The sequence below is a fragment of the Sapajus apella genome, unplaced genomic scaffold (assembly GCF_009761245.1).
Source record: "Sapajus apella isolate SASKATOON/1434 unplaced genomic scaffold, GSC_monkey_1.0 scaffold2, whole genome shotgun sequence".
NCBI classification, from domain to species: domain Eukaryota; kingdom Metazoa; phylum Chordata; class Mammalia; order Primates; family Cebidae; genus Sapajus; species Sapajus apella.
In genome coordinates, this window is record NW_022436942.1 from 82,250,678 (window position 1) to 82,270,360 (window position 19,683).

The window sequence follows — 19,683 nt, forward strand, 5'->3', positions numbered from 1 at the left end:
AAGCTGTGTCAGCTGGGCCTAGTGGCTGTCAGCTGTTACCCCAGCACTTTGAGAGGCCAAGGCAGGCGGATTGCTTGAGGCTGGGAGTTTGAGACCAGCCTGGACAACATGGCAGAACTCTATCTCTACCAAAAATATAAAAATTAGCCAGGCATGGTGGCACACACCTGTGGTTCCAGCTACTTAAGAGGCCGAGGTGGGAGGATCACTGGAAGTCGGGGCTGTAGTGCACCATGATCATGTTCCTGTTCTCCAGCCTGGGTGACAGATGGATACCCTGTGTCAGAAAGAGAGAGAAAGAAAGAAAAAAAGAAAGTTGTGCCACAGCTAATCCCTGTGAGGGAGTCACAAGGTGGAACGAACGACTATGGTTACTCATTTGTAAGAAATTGGAAGAAGAGAATTTCTTAAAAATGCAATTTAATTTTGAAGATGTAGCAGAAGCATTCAAAGTGTAATTTAAAAATATGTAATTTGTATTGCTTTTTAACAGTAAAACATTTCTACACCTTTATTCTAACTCTGGAATATGCAGTGTCTCTTGTGTCACCTGATACATTATAAGAAATTCAGTAAAGCTATTCTAGAACTTATTTATTTTTCATACCCCTGAAAGTTCATAAAATAATCATAGCTTATTTCCACATCTAATTTTGCAGTGTGTTCTGTGATATTGTGACAGAGCTTGTGAGGAAGCTTTTGTAGCCAGAGCAGACCTCTGTCCCAAAGACGATGAACTCTGCCACTTAGGTTAACAATACAACAGTTCATAGAAATAATTGGAGCCGTTTTTCTTCTGCAGGGTAAATTCTGTGTGTCCCTCTGGCTTTCAAAATCACCTTTGGATGTGTAGTTCAAATATATTTAGGATTGAGCCTGATGGGGTTTAAGAATATTTCATTGATTCGAAGTACTCGGCGTTAGCTAGAAAACATGTCAAATTTCTCGGTTAACCAATATTCAATAAATTACTTCTAATTCTATAACTTTACATTGTGATAGGACTAGGACCTTGTGGTAAGCCATCAGACTCGCAGTTAGGATCAAAGAACCTGTACAAAGCAGGTTGCCTGCATATTCATGATGCTTGGCAACTAGAAATAGTAATCCATTGTGACACTGATTGCAAGTCCTAAGACCTTAGTGTGAAAGCTGAGGGTTCTGAGCAGGTGTGTGAGTGCCCTCTGGAGGCCTTGTTCACCTGGAACGGTTGAAACGTGGACTCCTAGCAAGAGTTTTCTTTCACCATCAGAGTTGAGAACCAGTGGGCGAGATGGTTGAAACTGTTGTGGATGTTAGGAGCAGAGGAGAGGGGAGATGGAACCCATGGGAATGTACTAGTGTTTGCAGGAGCTTGCCCCTCTGACTGATAATACCAGGTTTATGCAGTGAGTGTAGAACATAGAGGCCGTAGAGTCATAGAAGGAGGCTGGGGAGTGTGGCCAGTAGTGTCCAGTGGGATAAAGAACAAAAAATGCCCTTGGATTGGCTAAGACAAAGCTGACAGTGAGAGGAACCTCAGTGGTATGGTGTTGGATTGAGGCATGAATGAGAAGTGAAGCAACAGAAATCTGGAAAAATCAGTCTTTAAGAAGTCTGGATAGGGAAATGGAGGTGGGGCCAGGGAGACAGGGCTGTTAGAGAAGGCCTGGGATTAAATGCTGTTTTTCCTTAAGGTAAAGGGAGACTTCTGCATTGTGTTTAAATGCTGAAGGGAAGAGGCAAGCACAGAAAGAAAACAGTTGAAAAGCGTGTGGCCGTCTGGGAGGGGGAGAGAGTTGGTTTTAAAGTTCTTCTCCCTGGAGATTTGTTGAAGGAAGAGTTTGCCTTTTATAGGGATTTTGAGTTTGGCAAAGTAGTCATTTTCAGTTTATCATGGGATGATGGGGAAATAATTCTAGTAGGCAGTTGGAGATACAGGTAAGAAGGCAAGACTGTGATAAGAAAATGTGGCATCATCATCATGGAAATGGTCATCATTTCAGCCAAGCAGGTAGCTCAGCTAAAAAATGGAGACAGGGCATACTGTATGGAGGACTCCTATATTTAGGCACACTCAGCAAAGCCGGAAGAGAAGTGAGAATGTGCAGGGAACTGGGAGCCGAGGAGACTGTAGACTAGGAGTGAGGGTGAGGTGGGAGGAATGGCCCCCAGATTCGACTTGGAGAGCAGTTTTGTAGTGGTGATGGGGGTGCATAATGATGAGTAGGGGGCACACACACACAAGGTGTTACAGGTGCTGTGGAGGAGCTAAGCGGTGAAAGTGAGAAGAGTCAATTGTTCGTAGTCGTCGGGGGATGGCTCCAGAGAACACATGGCGCTTATCTGTGCATATGAAATTAGAGCTGTAATCAACAATGACTAGAAAGGGTTATATTTGCTTTTTGTTTTTAACACCATCATCTCAGAATATAAGATCTAAGTTTTGTGTAACTTTTGTGCCACTTCCTTCTTTTCTCAGATTGAGAGTCTGACTGAAAGGAAGAAAATGTCTCGTTCTGTTCATGACATTTGAGGGAGTCCTTGTGGGAGAGAGTAAATGTGGCTGATTTTTTATTTACTATTCTGACACATGTCAAATGTTAAATCCTTTAAGTCTATGAGTCCATTTGGTATCATAAATGACATTAAAAAACTTCTTGGTAAAACTAATAGTATGGCTAATAGCAGTTATTTGGCTTCACTTATTTAAAATATTTCATTAAGAAAAGGTAACAGATTTCTACTATCAGAAGTGATAAAATAACTGTTTAAATCTGGGAGGTGGTCTTTGACATCTCACTTTAGACAGACTGCTCACTTTGAGTGGCTAGGCATGCTGTTTAAATATATACTTATCCAGAGGGTAGAATGGCAGATTCCAGCTTAGACCCAAACACATCCACTGCTGTGGAACTGGTGTGAAGACCTGTGAAGGCCTTAAGCCATTTTAAGCCATTTAAGCCTTTACTGTGTCATATCAAACATCAAATCACCCATATCCCACATAAAATTAGCTTGTACAAAACCTTATGAGTTAAGCTTTGATTGGTTGTAGACATTTAACGTTTATTAATTTTAATTTTGCACTTTTCTTTTCATGTTTTGCATCCAGTAATTTTTTTTCAGATCTGAAACATTTACATAGGTCCTTAAGATGCTCATGAGCCTTAGGGGCTGCGCCTATATGCCTAAAGATAAGACATTCCTGTTCTGCTGGGAAGTGGACGTTGGGTGTATGTCTAGGCATGTCTGGTGGGGCGGGGTGTGGACTTGCCTGGAAGCTGTTTGTTTGTGGCACTGAGGCACCTCCTGGGAAAACTTCATCCTAAGCAGGAGTTGAAGGAAGTGTTTTAGTTAGGGATTTTTTGTTGCAAAGAACAGCGATACATTCAGACCACTTTCTGCATAAGGGGCTATGCTGGAGGATGCATGTGGATCAGACCCATGAGGAACTTAGTCCAGAGACAAGCCACAGTCTTTCCCTTGGACAGTGGGGTCTCTCACGGCATCGCTCATTTCTTTGTATCTTTCTCCTCTTTCTGCCATCTGGCTTGTTTTTCCCATGTCTGTATGTCTTTTCTAACCTTTTAGCTCCTCCTCGCTTATAGATTCTACTTCCTCATGATTTTGGTTTGCTCTGATCTCATGACCTCTGCAGTCATTTTGTAGATCATAACCTCTCAGCTTCATCTCTCACAGCTAATAACCTCATTCTCTCAGTATTGCTTAGATTCTTGAGAGAGAGGGAATCTGATTTTGTTTTGCTTTGATTGTTGTTCCAAGCCACATTATAGGTCAGAGTTAAGCTCTTGGGTCAGATGTCTGTACTTGGTCTCAGAAGTGGTCATGTGGCCCATGGCTGCGTGGGCCTACCCTTAAAGCTGAGGCAGTTCCCATTACAGGAGTTGGATTTGTAGGCAAGCAAGCACCATGATTGGCATGTATAGTTCAGTAAGGGAGAAAAAACCTGGCCCAATGTTAAGACCATTTGAATTCCTCCAAATGTATTCCTGCCCTTTAAAATATTATCCTGCTAACAGCTTTCATTCTAAGTCAAACCTTTATTCCCACAGAGAAACTAAAATAACTAAATGTATTGAAAGCGTTTTTATTTTTCCGTTTTCTTCCTATTTTATTCAGTCTCTGACGGAGCCACTCAGCACAGTTTACAGGACTCTATTTCTGTTAGTGATTTCTGCTGAAAATGATATAGCAACCTCAAGTAGGTATCAGCAAATTGGATCATTCTAACCATATGCGTTTCACATAATCCTTTCCCCCAAAGCTCTGGGGAGCTTCATAGGCATACTGTAATTCAGCACTGTCCCCAGATTGACAACAGCTACAAAAACATGTAAATGTCCCATCCACATGTAGATATGGCAGCAGTGTGATACCTAAGTTCCTTAATATATCATCATAACTCCAGGAGAAAGTGAAGTTCCCCAAACTTGAAGGCAGATCTTGAGATCTATACCCAAACTTCTCTAAACAGTTGTAGAATATAGCAGAGGGGGGAGGTAGCAGATGGAATAAATAAAATAATGATAGTTTTGTTGAGCCCTAAAAATTTGCCAGGCAGTGTTTTAAGTACTTTTCATGGATTAATTGATTTAATCCTTAAATTACCTTATAAGGCTAGTTGCCTTTATTATCTCCATTAACTCATTCTTAACTTCTTTTTTTTTTTTTTTTTTTTTTTTTTGAGACGGAGTTCCGCTCTCGTTACCCAGGCTGGAGTGCAATGGCGTGATCTTGGCTCACCGCAACCTCCGCCTCCCGGGTTCAGGCAATTCTCCTGCCCCAGCCTCATGAGTCGCTGGGATTACAGGCACACGCCACCATGCCCAGCTAATTTTTTGTAGTTTTAGTAGAGACGGGGTTTCACCATGTTGACCAGGATGGTCTCGATCTCTTGACCTCGTGATCCACCCGCCTCGGCCTCCCACAGTGCTGGGATTACAGGTTTGAGCCACCGCGCCCGGCCCCATTCTTAACTTCTTAGGTGAAGATTATACAGCAGGTATGCAGTGGAGCCAGGACATGAACTAGTCCAGTCTGACTCCAGTTTTTGCTTCTTCAGCACCCTGAGAGACTGGAAAATCCATGAAAAAACACTATTGATTGTTTACTCCTGGGCATTTTAGCCAGTCTGTCAGTCATTTCATACCTATGAACCTTAAACTCATTTTGGATCAGGTTCCCATCATGAGGCTCATTGTGATATTGGGATACCTGTGTCTTGGAGGGAAGTTGTGCAGAGTGCCTGGATTTCCCTTTCTGTAGTTTGTCAGATTTGCTCATCCCTTCTTTCGACCTCCATGCCTTGAATCCCATATATTTATATAAATCCCAGCTGTAAATGGGTCTGTCCTGTCTTCTGAGCCGGAATCCCACATTTATAATAAGTAGTTCGTGAAAACATTTTGTGATCCTAAATTCTTTATAAATAAACCTATTTTTCTCTCTGCATTTCTCTCAACAGCAGGATCATAAGGCCTTCGTAGCCCGTCAGCCACTGTGGGCCCTGCCTCTGCCTGTTCTGGAATGTCTTGGGGGTTTTGATCCTGTCACTGTGGTAAGTTTTCTACTTGTTTCACCATTTGTCTAGATGGAGAATCCCCCTTGAGTATTTTAAACCAAAGCTGTCTCTAGAATTTTTTCTGAGCATGTACCCTTTGGGGCTCAGTGAGGAAGCAGCTCTCCGTGCCTTATGCTCTTCCTGACCTCTTGCCTTTATCTGGCCTTGGATTCCCCAGACCTTGGACCACCTTCCTTACTTTGAAGATGGCAGAAATGTTTTTGTTCATCTCTTATTGTCTCTTGTGATCTTCATTTCGTACTTTCCATGTGAACGATTAGTTCTTAAAACTTTGTTTTGCTTGTCCCATTTTATTCTGCCATCTTGGAGGCCTTACAAGGTTTTTAAATCTCATGTTACCCTTTGTCCTTCTCTGCTGTTGTTCCTGTCCTCACTGAGCTATCAAACCTTTAAAAGCTGAGTTGCTCTATAAATTTCTGGTGTTTTTTTTCAATGCCTGAATAATAGCCTTTTCCTTAAATACGAGTTCCTGGAAATCTTCTTACCTGAGGATTATGGTTTACATCAGTCTGCAGATTTGATTCTGAGTGTCATTGTGTTCCCAGCACAACTGTTTTTTTTCCTTTTTTTTCTCTTTGGATTTGTTCTTTTTTAAAGATTTTTTTTCTCTCTTCTTGGCTCAACTCAAGAAGACAACATAAACAGGACAGGTATTTGTTTATCTTTATGTGGTCATTGCTGAAATCCAGAATAATCCAGTTGAACATACAGTCAGATCTCGGTGATTCACAGACATCATGAAAATGTATGTTATTTCCATGCATAGCTGGGCAGCTAGAGAAAGGAAAGCCCTTGTCTGGATAGCTGCTGGCTTCCGGGGGCATGTGCTTCTCATCATTTCCCCTGCTGCCAGAGGCTGGTTTCCCAGGCCCTGGGCTTCTGCCTTCCCAGACTTCAGTTACCCATCCAACAAGGAGGATTGGCTGTGGGGGATAAAGGACATTTTGTTGGCCTCCGTCCTAGTGGGTCTAGTGACTGTGCATTGTTAGAAGGCTAAGCCTGCATGGATGTGTGTTGTCTTTTCTCTTTCTTGGCTGTATGTGGCCAGAGTGGGAAGGCTGGGGCTGCCCCTGAACAGAAAGGGCCTGACCACCTCTCTCCTTTTTCTCTCTTTTTCCCGTGTGCTGGATTGGTTTCCAGGTGACTGACCTATTTAGAAGTGGGGGCAAGTGGACCCTGGCATAATGACAAATGTTCTCTCTTCTCTGTCTCTTTCTGGCTTCATTCTCTCCTGTGCTGATTTGGGTACCCTCGGCCAGTCTTTATTATGGATGGTAAGACCAAAGAGTCACGTCTAATATTTTATGAATTCCTTTTCACACCGGTATGCACTTTGGTCTCAGTTTAAGATTGTCACTAACGTAGGGAAAAGGAGTTCTCCATGTGGTCCAGCCTCACTTATGGAATGCTGCATTGGGAATTAGATTCCCAGGGCCAGCTAATAATAAAGCGTTTTGTATTACTTCAGTCCTGTGTAGATTCCCATCTAGGGTACGTAGAAGTTATGTTTGCTGAGACCACTGGCCAGATTTGATATTAGTCATTAATAATATACATTTTCAGAATAGCATTGGATTAGCCACCAGTGCCAGTCCTACTAGATCAAAAGCATGAATGCCAGAGTTCTGCATAATGTGTTGTGACCATTCCCTGGCCCTCTCTTGAGAGTGGAGCGGCAATAAAGTTCTGTCCATCCATGCAGATACTGAATTCTAATGACCAAATCCTATCCATTCTTAGGATTCTCATCATTTCTGTTGATTTTTGGCTGTAAGAGGTCGCCTGCTCTTGCACTTTGTGCTTCCTGAGTGAGCCTCCTTCAAAATCTCTCTCCCCTGCTTGCTTTGGTTTGTCAGACGTTACAAGTTATAAATTGTGACTCAAGTATAAAAATAGCCAGACTCTTGGGGTACTTAAGAGTAGTCACATTCATGGAGTCAAGACAGTAGAATGGTGGTTACCAGAGGTTGGGGGAGAGGGAAAAGTGAGTTGTTGTTGAATGGGGACAGAGTTTGTGTTGCAAGATAAGAAAGCTCTTGAGATTTGTTTCACAACAATGTGTGTATATGTAATACTACTGAACTGTACACTTAAAATAGTTAAGATGGTAAATTTTATGTTATGTGTTTTTTTATCACACTTTTTAAAAATGCATACAAATGTAGCCAGAATTGCAAATCCCTAGTTTTTGACCCCCCAGCTACTGTGGCTACTCCCACTGCTAGCTTCATTGAGGGCAGTCTTGCTAATTACCCCCTTTTCATTTTGCCTGTTCTCCAGGGCCCAACCTGTCTTCTCCCTCCTTTTAGTTGGTTAGGCTGGGTCCCCTGTGACTTTCAGGTATTCCATATGCCTATTCCTGAGGGTGGCTTCAGCTGTCCAGTCTGTTTTTCTTTACTTCTGGACCTGAGCATGAATATTGTCCCTTTGGCTCTTACTTCCACAGTGGAAGGAGGAAGCAAGTTTAGTAAATGAGCATTAGAGCTAATCTGACCTAAGCCTCTGTTCTTCCTTTTGTGTACCCTCCCCCAGCTAGTTCCTGCCTGACCTGAGAGCAGGAAGAATCCCCCGGCCAGCTGTGAAAGGCTGGTCCCTTGAGAAAGACAAATCCAGTAGAGTCAGCCAAAGGGAGGAATAAGGAAAAGGCAGAGTATGCAGGAAAGTGGATGTTCTTATGTTCTGTTGTTCTTTCTGTGCATTGACTGTCTCTAAGTATTCAAATTGTATCCTAAGGAAATTGTATTTTTTTCTGTTACCTCATCAGTATTCCTTATTCCTGAGGAGGCATGAGTAGAGGGTGAGAGTGAGCATCTACATGACTCACAGTGGAACTTCTCTCTGTTTCATAGCTAAGTAAACTGAGGCTGGTGAGAATCAATGACTACAGTGAGACAGGTATGTAGTATTAGGTGAAGATTTTGAACTTAGGCCTTTTGGGCAGTAAGTCCAGTGTTCTACCCGCCGAATTACTGTGGTTCTTAATGCATGTATATGTTACACATTTACTAGTTAGATAAGATAAACTTAGGCCTTGGATGTGGAGTTCATGTAGGGGCTATCACTGAAGCAAATCATTGTATCCCAGTACTCGGGTGTTTCTGTAAATGGGGTTGAAGAGCAGGAAAAAAAGTAGTGGAGTGCAAACCATGAAGGAATCTCACTAAAGTAATATTTTTAAAGAAGCAGTCCCATGAATAGAGGGTCAAGAAGGGAAAAGTTATGGGTAGGACCAGGAAGCAGCAGACACATAGGTATAAAGGCAGGGTTTCACTTTCAATGGTGGAGAAACCATAGTTACAGGGAGATTAGATCATCAGGTCTTTGGAAGCCTCTGCCTGTGAAATGACATTCTTGGCAAATGAATGAATGTGTCATGCAGTAATTAAAATTAAGGAAACTAACATTTAGCCTCAGGTCTGCTATGGGCACTCTGATAGGTAGTTTCATGTTTATTATCTTCTTTAATAACCCAAGCAAAGTGTAGACATTATTATCCATACGTTTGCAGCTTGGTCAGATCAGTCACAGTCACATAGCAGGTGGCAGAGCAGAGGCCTACATCCAGTGATGTCATTCCAGAGGTCATTGTGTGAGAGGACTTGGCTGAAGGAAAGCTACAGAAGGGATGCCTGTGTCATCCATGATCACCCTAATAACACATGCACTTAGCCTTCTCGGACTTTCTTCTCAGACCCAGGAGAAAACTTGGCATCATTCCTCCGATAACTTTTGTTGCCCTTCTCTGGACCTAATTTCTTGCTAAAGAAAAATCAGACACAGCTTCTTTTGTCTTTTATCTTTTCTCCATTAGGAGTCATTAGGCTAAGTCATGCGAAGAGGAATTTCCGCAGGACAAAATGAAGCGTCTCTTCCCTATAGCTTGTTAAAACCCAGAGTTCAAATCATTAGCCATTGAACTTTGTTGTGAGAGAAATCAGGGAACCTAGAACTTTGGTGTGTTAGACTATAAGGAAGTGTGGGTGGCACTAAGGGAAGGGGAGGCGGCGGCAAGAGGTCCAGACACCTGCGGACCAAGTAGGAAAGCGGTCTAAGGGTGGAAACCAGGTGCTGGGAGTGTCTGGAAGGACTGTTGTCAGGTTCTCTCCTAGTGCTCCGGAGTCAAGCTGAGTCACAGACTTTTCTATTCAGCTGGTGGCAGGGCTGTGCACAGGACGGCATCAGAAATGATGTAAAATTCTTTCTTGTCTATCTGGAGCAGACTTTTTTTAAGTTTGCCCTCATTCTAGAAAGGAGAGGAGTAGACCCTGGATGATATCCTAAATTTAGTTGGAGAATCCTGCTCAGAGTGAGAACGTCCTTTGACCAAACCAAAAAGTTTACTTCAGAACCCTTGGGGAAGTTGTTTCTATTATCACAGAGGCTGTGGTTATTGACAGCATGTTCAGGAAACGCTGATTGCTACTTGAGGCACAGGTGAGGAAGTGTTTGGATTCCTGTCAAGGTGTGTTTCCAAGATGCTGCATGAATGACAGCCACTGGCCAGAGACTGATGTTCTTTTGAGGAGTCCTGCTTTGAGGTCATTCCACTTTTCAGATATACATGTACGCCAGTGACTACAGCGAATTACATTGGTGTCTGAACTGACAGGCCTTTGAGTCAACAGAACTTGGAATATCTTCCAAGGCTGGGCTTTGTGGTATGGAGGATTTGACCACAGAGATTTAGACCCAGAAATTATGGGTGTGCTTGGGCTACCCTGAGTGAAACTCTTCTCCTCTCAGTTGACTACCTCCAACCTCCAGTGACTGAAGTCGGCTCAGAAAGATGAAGAAACCCGGGTTCACTTCCGTGACTGACAAGCACACCTGAGAAAAAAGGCTGGGCAGTTGGACCTTCCGAGCTGCTGTTGCCTGGAGGAGATCAAGTGTGAGAAGTTGAGTAGCTACAGGCCTTAGTGGCCACTAAAGAGGGTTTCGCAAAGTCAGAAGGACTCTTATCAGAGACTCTGAGAGCCCATTGCCAAGGAGAGAAGTCTAGGACTCTATAACCTCAGGCTTCACTGTGACCTGTTATCACTGAGGTGGCCCAGGGCACATGCAAGCATTGTAATGGGGAAAACAGTCCTGGCTTCTTCAAGAGCGGGGAAGGTGAAGGGCCTGTTTGGGACATGAATCTACCCTGGGCAGCCAGAATCTTCAATTTCAGAACTATTTGTTATGGTGGAAGCAAAATAGAATGGATTTGATGTTCTACAGTCCTAATCAGTGAGTTACCAGTGACTGCCATAGTTGAGTTATTCTAAAGCAGATAGTTTAAGCAATGATTAAGTGGATGAGGCCTATGTGGCTTGAATATCTAAGTCTTCCTATACCAAGTTATGTGTATTTTGGACTGCACTTTTCTACAGGTATAGTGGAGACTAGTGAGGAGGTAGATGCAGCATCTTCTGTGTTCCCACATACCTGAGCCACATGGAGAGTGGTGGCTTTGAACAGAACAAATGCCCTCTTAGCCCAGTTCCTTTGGCAGTATGTAGGTCCTGATACCTAAACAGCCTTCTTTTTTTTAAATTTTTTTTTGTGTGTGCCAAGGCCTGTAGAAAAAGGCTAAGCAGAGGTTCCCTTGGAGTAGTTCTATCTGCTGAGACTTGCCAAATTAGAATTTGATGGCCTTGATTTCTAGGACTTCCTGATCGTTTTTGAGGAGGAGGAGTTCCTAACTAAGCTAAGGGGATCATATGTTCTCCACATGAATGGGGCACCCATGATGTCAGCGAGGACAGTGTCAGATAGATGCATGTCCCACCAACTGGAAACCAAGGTCTTATAAGAACAACTTAGTGAATTGTGCCTGATGGAATAAATTCTGAATCCTTTGTAAAGCATCTCTGTGGGCAAGTTCTTTCTTGTAGTGTTTAGCTCTCAGTCTTCTCATGTACAAAACTTGACTTTAGAATTATTTTGGAGGACTTTGGGGGACGTTTTTCTTACATCTAGAAGAGGAATGTTTGGTGATGGAAATTACTACACGTAAGTGGTTATCTTACAGTTTACATACTTTCAGTCTTCAAAAAAAAAGTGGATTTAAAAAGAATTCTCAACCCTATTTTGTGTCTGGACTTTCTTACACTTTAAAAAACGCTTTTTAAGGACCCCAGAGAACTTTAAGTGTATGTGGGTTGCAGACTTTGATACTTAACTGTAATAGAAATGAAAACCAAAATTTTACAAAGATACTTACTAACTCATTTATTTAAAAATGATAAACTCATTACATGCTAACGTAAGTGACATTTTTATGAAAAATAGCTATTTTCTGAAACAAAACAGTAAGAAGAGTAGCAATATTTACATTTTGGCAACTCTTTAAATGTATGGAGTTTAAATAAGACATCTGCTTCTATATTCAGTCTCCTGCAATATGTTGTTTTGGTTGAAATGGTTGAAGAAATCAGGCCTTGCACAGATAACGTAGTTGGAAAAGGGATTTTTAGTAGCCTTTTCAGATAATTGTTGCTTTATCTGTGATGTGGCACCAAAACTTGACAAGTGGTAGATGCCTACAGGTTAGGTGCAACTTGCAGTGTGAAAGTATATTTGTGAACTTTTCATACTCTGGTATATTAAAATCCATTGGTCTCTCTTATACTTTGAATAGATCTTTTACCCGTGATGACCACATGTTGGTCATTTGGAGCCTTCATGGAGTGCCTACCTAGATGAACATTAATTAGCAGGAATTGTACTGTAAATTGTGAGAACGTGATGAGGAGGAGGATCTAGATCAGTGGGTGCCTAGCTAGTTTATTCAGGAAAGGTTTCAGCTGGGGCATAACTAGGGGGCAAGGAACATCTGTCAGGTAAAGGCAATGATGAAAATGTACTATTTGCATACTCAGTACTCTGAGGAGGTTAGGATTACAATCCCATTTTACAGACAGGAAGCTGGTGCTCAAGTAGTTCAGAGTGTGATCTGAGGATGGTAGGGAGAGGCATTGAGGGTAGAACTGTGGCCCATTGTGTGTTTCATCATGGTGTTGTGCAGCTAAGCCCCATCCTCTGCTGGGGGAAGCTATGAGTCAAGTAGGCTTAAAAAAACATAGTTTACAGACAAAGAACATTTTTCACATTAAGTGTTAGGCTGATCAGGCACTTGCCGAGAACCACATTTAGTCTCTGAGTCATTGCTTCACAGACTCCATTGTGTGACCTAGGAGTCCTGCTAAAATGCAATTCTTATTTGATAGGTCTAAGGTGGGGCTGAGGTTTTGCATGTCTGACAAGCTCCCAGGTGAGGCTGAAAACGCTGCTCCTTGGCTCAGTTTTGGAAATCAAATTTCCAGAGCCAGTTTTCCATTTCTTCCTTAATACATGATGTGAATGTTAATCCCAGTCACTCAGGCTTTGGAGAAGGAGAATGCAGGTGGGTGGAGATGGGTGGTAACTATCTAAAATTCTTTATCAGTTAGGGCTGCCTGGCAATCAGCAGCAGAAATGGACTCTGGGTAATTTAAGGTAAAAATGAATTGTAGAATGGGAAGGGGACGTGGAGTAACCCAGTAGCGCTGCAGGGCCACAGTTGTAGGAACTGCTTAAATGTCTGTCCTGGGTGCTGTCACTAGCACGTGTGAATGAACTCTAGTTGTTAATGTCATCTTTGACTCTTCACAATTAAGAGTATCTGGAGAGAAAGACTGGCTGGCTGAACTGAGGTCTGTTTCTTACCCCCTGACTGGATCAGGTACTATAGGGAGAGGGAAGATCTGGGGATCTTGGCCTTCACAGGGGAGGATAGAAGAGCACCCTGATTTATTGCCCCATTATTGCTGCATGGAGAGGGAGAGGTAATCCCTGAACAGGAGGTTAGAGTGCAGTTCAGAAAGGGAAAGGAAAGCTCAGCAGGAAGCCTGAGCTGTTCACTGCAGGCTCCTAAGCCATCCTCCAGTTAACAGTATGCATTCCTTGTGTTTACCAGACAGATAAATTGAAGGAAGAAAAAAAGTATGTACTGAGCTTAGGTACTATAATTGTGCATTGTCTTATTTAATTTTCAAAGCAACCCTAAGAGATACAGGTATAGGTATTATTGGGGAAGTGAGTCTTAGGGCTAAACAACTTGCTCGAAGTCACACTGTCAGTAAGTGGGAGAGCTGAAATTTGACTTACAAAGTGTTTCTGCTGCAATATAATTGGTTGGCAGAAACTGCTGCTTCTTGGGGTAAAAGGTTGCTCAAGTGGGCTAAGTGTGAGCATGAGTGGTGGAAGTTGGGGAGAATGTATATGGACACACGGAGCTGGAGGTGCATAGCAATTCAAGATTTTGGAGATAGAATACTCTCAAAAATAAGCTCACATTTAGCTGTGTCTGTTAAGAGCTTCACGACCTCAAGAAGGGCTTTACATCTCTTAGCTCTACTAAATTATGACTTTGCCTATGATGGGAAAGGATACTTTCACGGAATGGAAATTTAAGGTGTGAAACCCAAGGAGAGCAGGCAGGAATGGGGAAGTGTTCCATCTGGAAGTGACACAGAATATCATTGAGGGCAGGCTTTATAATGGATGGGTAGGTTTTACAGCCGCCAATTAGATTGCAGGGCTCTGTCCTCATTGCCTGGCCAGGGAGAGAATGAAGCTCATTCCTGCATTACTAGGACAAAGCCCACTTGTGTGTGATGGACGGAAGTAGGCTGGGCGCCCCATGTTATATGTATTATATACAAAACCCCCATTCACTGTGACTGTGAAGCCGCTGCTCACCCCTTCCCCAGGCTGCCAGCCACAGGAGTAAGTATGTATGTGTCGTAGACTTTTTTGGTGTCAGAGGTGAAGACTGTAGATACTGTTTGTGATTTTTTTTGTTTCCTTGGGAGACAGAAGCAAAGAATAAAACTATTGGAAAGGAAAAATAAAGATTTTTTTCTATGAAATATAATCTCTTAATCTCTTGAGTAAAAGTATTTAAGTGAAATATGCAACTTCTTTTTTCGGAAGTGATTAAAGGTGAAATGACTCCAGGTTTTTAGAGCTAAAAGGGCTTGGGTGAAATGTAAAATAAGCACCATCCATTCAACATCACCAAAGAATAAACAATGCCTGTTGTGTACATAGAGCCCAGATGGAGGTAAGGACTGTAATGGCAAAATGTCACTGAGAGCATGCCATATTCTTGTAGTTTCCTTGGGCTGCTGTAACAAAGTACCACAAGCAGTGAGGCTTAAAACAACAGAAATTTATTGTCTCACAGTTCTGGAGGCTGGAATTCTGAATTAAGGTGGCAGTAGGGCCGTGCTGCCCTGAAGGCTTTCCAGGAGAATACTTTGCCTCTTCCTAGCTTCTCTTTGCCGGTAGTCTTTGGTCTTCCTTGGCTTGTAGACTATCACTTCACTCTCTGCAGCTGTCCCCATGTGGCCTTTTCCCCCCATCTCTATGTGTGTCTGAATCTCTTGTCTCCTCTCTTTTATAAGGATACCAGGCATTGGATTTAGGGCTCACACTAATGTACTATGACGTCATCTTAATTAATCACATCTGAAAAGACCCTGTTTCCAAATAAGGTCACATTCTGAGGTTCTGGATGGATATGAATTTTGGGGAGACATTGTTCAACCCAGTATACTTTTTGCCTTTCTTCCTTAGAGCTCCGGCTAATCCAGACGCAACATTGACAAATTAGTGACTGAATGAGTATCAGCACTTGGTACTGCAATTAGAACCTGGGGATTTGGCTGTTGATTAGTTTTTTGGGCTACACTGGGAGGGAGGCTCAGAGACAGTGTGGGTGTCTGAAGGAAAAAGCGCATGTTAAGAGAAGTGAGGACTTCAAATGAAATCTTTTTTTTTTTTTTTTGAGATGGAGTTTGGTGGTGTGCACCTGTAGTCCCACCTACTCGGGAGGCAAATGAAGTCTTACACGGTTTTGGGAAACTGCATTGGATAGGGATGCTGAAGCCAAAGAGTGTTCCTTGTTCCAGAAAGGGAGGTAACATTTACAGGAGGGCTCCTGAGGTCAGAAGCTCCTCCTAGAAGTTCAGTTGTATATCAGCTGGCTCAGGAGCTGATTTCCCGTCCAACTTTGTTTTATAATCCCCCACTGGAGCCTTTACCATACTTTACCCCTTTGTATGTTTATGGATAGGGTCCCTCCCACTCTTTCGCACCTATGGCAGTCTCCACAGGCTTCTAGCCCTTTAAATGCCGTCTGTTTTTCTTATAAGGCAGGGTCCTGAGTTTATAGGACTTTATAGGAAGACCTGTAAGTCTCTGTTGATCTTTATAGGTAGTCTACTATCTCCCGGGTATCTTGTAACTGTAATGTTTATATTTTTCAAAAATAAATCCTAGAGAGATGCCTTGGTCATTCCAGATAATAGTTTCTGTGGCTGATAGGCCCTGCTATGTGACTCCTGTTTCTGCCTGCTGGACTCCACTCTCTGGGGCGTGGGATCTGATGACCTCTGTACACATGCTGTGCTCTCCTGTTCTTTATGTGGCTGCTTGACTTTGTCCTTTGGGTTTCATCTTAAAAATAGTCAATTAGAAATTTTTGTTGCCATTCTGAGACTAGTTAGGATGCCCAGCTCATCAGCTATAATGCCTCTGTCAAAGCTCCACTCACATGTGCTGGAACTGTCGCCTTCCCCTCCTCACCTGTAAACCACATAAGTGCAGAGGGCATGTCTATTTTGTTCATCAGAATCCTCCAGGGCCTAGCTTACTGCCCAACACATGCTGGGTGCTAAATAAATGTGGAACATGTGCCTGTGTGCATGTAGGTCTGATTCTGCGCCTCAGAGGTCAGCTTCCAGGACTGTTGCCTCAATAACACCTCTCTTCTAGGCCTGTGCCAGGGTGGACTGGCTTCTCTGAGTGTCACTTACCTATATCAAATAATCAACATGTGTTAGAAGACTAGGGATATAGGGATCTTTCTATAAAACCCTTCCCATTAATTAAGGGACTAAGAAGTTAATGTGGATCCTTTATATTTTATGATTACTGGCCTAGCGCATCGTCTCCTGAGCCAAGGCCCTTTCATTATCTTTCTTAGAGAATCTTATCCAACCCCTGTGACACAGTTGCCTGCTATATGGGTATGGGGAAGATGAATTACGTGGTCATCTTATCGTAGTTGGTGGTGATTTTTGGTGGGGAGTGGAGGCTGACATGTCATCTTCCCTGTTTTTTTTCACTTTTATCTCTCCCAGAAAGTGTGCCCTTGTGCCTTTGAGTGGCAAAATTATATACCACACATTCTGATAGATCTACTTCTGGGTAGGAAAATAATTTGAGTTCTGTTGAAATCGATTTTACTGTCGGAGTCTGCTATTGCAGGGGGGCTTATATAGTTAGTGCTTCATAGGAAGACCTGTACTCACTGCAGAAAGATCTGTGATACTTAAAGGTTCCTTAAAATCAGAACAGTTGTCTCAAAAATAAGAAAAGAGGTAATTTTCACTTGGCTTTTATGACAAAGTAATTGTATAGTTATTTAAAAACAACTTTAGATTTTTCTGAGCCAGCAGTCCAAATTTCAGATAATGTATTCAAGATAAAAAAAGAAAAGCTCAATCCAGACATCCAGAGAGGAGTGGTGTTGGGCTGAATCTTAAGTAGGACATGGACACTTCTTCCATTTGTAAGAGGAAGAAAGGACTAGAATTGGGCAGCACATGTACATTGATAGTTTGGCTGGAATTGGAGGGAGTTCTCTGATGGGTTCTGCCTTCTCTGTGTGGCATTTGGTTTGAAGAGCAGAGCTAGCTACATAGATTGAATATGGGGAAGGGGGCAGTAGCCACATAGCAAGTTGGGGTGATGTCATACAAACATTCCTGAGGCTTGGAAGACCTTGGTGGTTTAAGATTCTGTCAGCATGTGAAGGTGGAGATTTGGATTGGGACAGGGGATGATTTCTTTCAGATGGAAGGCCCATTTGTCCTTTGATGATTCCCATTTGTCAAAACTCAGTCTTGTAGAAACTTAGCTATCTGCCTTCCCCATGCAGCCCCTGAGGAACTGAGCCTTGGGCCAAATCCATCCCCACCCTCGGTGCTGCTGGCAGTCCCCCTGCGCTTCTCGGGTCATGCCACTCTCCCAGCCTCCAGACAACCATCTCCTACCACCTCTGTTCTCCTCAAACCTCCATTGCCCTCTCCTTCTCAGAAGATGGTCTTGCTTCCTTCTTCCCTGCAGCCAGGGACTCTCAGTTTCTACTTAAACACACACACTACTTCCTGCCTTCCCTTCTCCAGGGCTCATCCCTCTTGTGGAGCTTTGGATCCTGTCTCCGTTGGCCTTTTCTGCTATTTCTTTTCTCTCCCATAGTTTCAGTCATTCCCTCTCAATGGAATTCCTCTCATTTTTATTTCTTTCCTGAACTTTTCCTTGAAGTCTAACATACAGATTGTAAATAGGGCTACAGTGTGATGAATTTTCACAGCTGTGAGATGAGCACACCTATGGGTACCAGTGCCCAGATAAAGATAGCACATGACAAAGATCCCTAGAAATTCCCCTGTGGATCTTTCTGGTCATTAGCACCTCTGTCTGCTCTGTGTAACAGCATCAATTGATTTGCTTGTTTTTCAACTTTATGTAAGTGGAATCATTCAGCATGTGCTCTGGTACTTGGCCTCTTTCAAACTCAGTCATTAAATGTTGCTTTCTTAGTCCCAGGGCCCTCTTCCCTTCTCACCCAGTACTTTATTGCTAGGCAGCCTTATTCCTTCACCCTGCTTAAGTTACCATCTAAATGTTAATGGCTCACACATGTATACCTTATAAAGTCCTGATCTCTTATCTCAGTGCCAGTTACATCCATCCAGCTGCTATCCTTGACATCCAGGAAGGGACTGGGTATGATTCTGCACTGCTGAAGGCACAGAGGCTGACATAGGTTAGACACTCAGTAAACAATTAGTGCTTGAATGACTTTGGAAGACAGAGATGAAGGAGTTTTAGAGATTCACAAATTTCATAAATTCTCTGCAGTTTCTGCTGATCAAGGAGCTTGCATTCAGGAGAGCAGGGAGAGGAGCACAGCAAAGGAAGCATTTGCAAAAATGGACAATAACTCCAGGCAGTAAGTGGTAATATTGTGTACAAAAATTAAGCAGAAGGAGGTGATCAGAAAGGTGTGAGGGCAGAGAGGTGAGTAAGCTGAAGCTGATGAGCCCAGGAGCCACTTTCTGGGAAGGCAGCGCCTGTGCTGAGGCCTGGGTGTTGAGCAGATGCCAGTACTCTGAGGACCAGGAAGAAACTGGGCAGGGGGCTTGTGTGAAGGTATTAAGGGCAAATGAGGCTGGCAAGCTTGAAGACTAGAAAGGAGATGAGGGAGGCCAGTGTGTGGTTTGCAGAGAGTGTGGGAGGTGAGATTGGAGAGAGGCGGTGGCTGGGCCACCTCCAGCTTGTGAGCCAGCAAGAGGTGTGTGTTCTAAAGAGCAGTGGAAGGTTTAAGCAGGGCAGTGACGTTTTCTTAAGTTTTAAAAAGATGAGGGTGACTATCGGTAGAGGTCCAGTTGTGGAGGAGCAAGAATGAAAGCCAGAGAGACTCGTGGTTGAGAGGCTGTTGAAATAGTGTAGGCAAGAGGTGACCATGGCCTGGACAGGGTGGGGCTTGTAGTGGACATGAAGAGACGGGGAGGGCAGGGCTGGGGTATGCTGTGGAGAGGAGACCGAGTATGCCAGTGATTTGCATTGGTGAGCTGGGGAGAGTGAAATTAAGGACAGCACATCTGGATGGACGTTGGTGCGCTTGACAGAGATGGGGAAGAACGAGGAAGGAACAGTTTGAGGTGGGATTTGGTTTGGAAATGTGGTTGTGGTGCCTTTCAGCAGAGATTATGGAGCAGTCTAGAGCTGGAGATGAAACCTGGAGCCAAAATAAAGAGAGTATTTTAGACCACGTGACTGGTGAGATTACTTAGTATAGATTCAGAAAAGAAGTGGTTCCAAGTGGGATCCCTGAAGCACCCCAGGATTTAGAAGTCGAACAGAGGAGAGGGCAGCAATAAAGGGAACAAGGAGTGGCTAGTGAAGCAGGGATGGGCCAGCTAAGGAAGCAGGTGTTGCTAGCCCTGTCCTGGGGTGCTGTCTTGATGCCTGGGTGAGAGCTGTTTTCAGTGGCATGTTGGGAA

General features: G+C 43.3%; 1 protein-coding gene across 4 annotated transcripts in view; it reads left to right on the forward strand.

Annotated features, from left to right (window-relative positions):
• ZNF664 (zinc finger protein 664) overlaps positions 1–19,683 on the forward strand; it is a 42,051-nt gene that overhangs the window by 10,341 nt on the left and 12,027 nt on the right. For 2 of the 4 annotated variants that reach the window (XM_032243737.1, XM_032243736.1), the window contains exon 3: positions 5,471–5,560. The exons of 1 other annotated variant lie outside the window; for it this stretch is intronic. The gene's annotated coding sequence lies outside the window, so the exon portion shown is untranslated. Of the gene's footprint in view, positions 1–5,467; positions 5,561–19,683 lie in introns of all 4 variants that reach the window. One more of the 4 variants, XM_032243746.1, reaches the window with a different exon arrangement.